Source organism: Corapipo altera, unplaced genomic scaffold, assembly GCF_003945725.1.
Source record: "Corapipo altera isolate COAL_440 unplaced genomic scaffold, ASM394572v1 58784, whole genome shotgun sequence".
NCBI classification, from domain to species: domain Eukaryota; kingdom Metazoa; phylum Chordata; class Aves; order Passeriformes; family Pipridae; genus Corapipo; species Corapipo altera.
Window position 1 is genome coordinate 2,870 of NW_020887530.1, and position 1,090 is coordinate 3,959.

Below are 1,090 nucleotides of genomic sequence, written 5' to 3' on the forward strand. Positions count from 1 at the left end.
CCCCCCCATTCCACACCTTGCCATGACCACTCCCATCCTGCTGCGTGCTGGGGACAACCTCAATGTCCTCCCGGGACCGGAAGGAGATCCCACAGATCCGGAATAATTCGGGATCACCGGATCCGGTGTTGATCCGACCACAGCGCCGGTGCTGAGCTGTCCAGAAGAATCCCAAAGCTGTGGCTCCTCCTCCTGGGCAATCCACTGGTGTCGATCCCCCAGTATGGAGGTCCCACCAAGATCCATCGGGATCATCCCCAGAGCTGGATCTGCTTCCAGATTGAGACGGTGGATGGTGGAACCCACCAGTGCTGAGCTTTCCAGAAGAATCCCAAAGCTGTGGTTCCTCCTCCTGGGCAATCCACTGGTGTAGATCCTCCAGTATGGAGGTCCCAACAAGATCCATTGGGATCATCCCCAGGGCTGGATCTGCTTCCGAATCAAGATGGTGGGTGGGTGGTGGATGATGGAACCTACTGGTGTTGAGCTTTCCAGAAGAATCCCAAAGTCGTGGCTCCTCCTCCTGGACAATCCACTGGTGTAGATCTTCAGTATGGCCATGGACCCACCAAGATCCATTGGGATCATTCCCAGAGCTGGATCTGCTTCCAGATTGAGACGGTGGATGGTGGAACCCACCAGTGCTGAGCTTTCCAGAAGAATCCCAAAGTCGTGGCTCCTCCTCCTGGACAATCCACTGGTGTAGATCCCCCAGTATGGAGGTCCCACCAAGATCCATTGGGATCATCTCCAGAGCTGGATCTGCTTCCAGATTGAGACGGTGGATGGTGGAACCTACTGGTGTTGAGCTTTCCAGAAGAATCCCAAAGCCGTGGCTCCTCCTCCTGGACAATCCACTGGTGTAGATCCTCCAGTATGGAGGTCCCAACAAGATCCATTGGGATCATCCCCAGGGCTGGATCTGCTTCCAAATCAAGATGGTGGATGGTGGAACCCACCAGTGCTGAGCTTTCCAGAAGAATTCCAAAGCCGTGGCTCCTCCTCCTGGACAATCCATGGGTGTAGATCCTCCAGCGTGGCCATGGACCCACCAAGATCCATCGGGATCATCCCCAGGGCTGGATCTGCT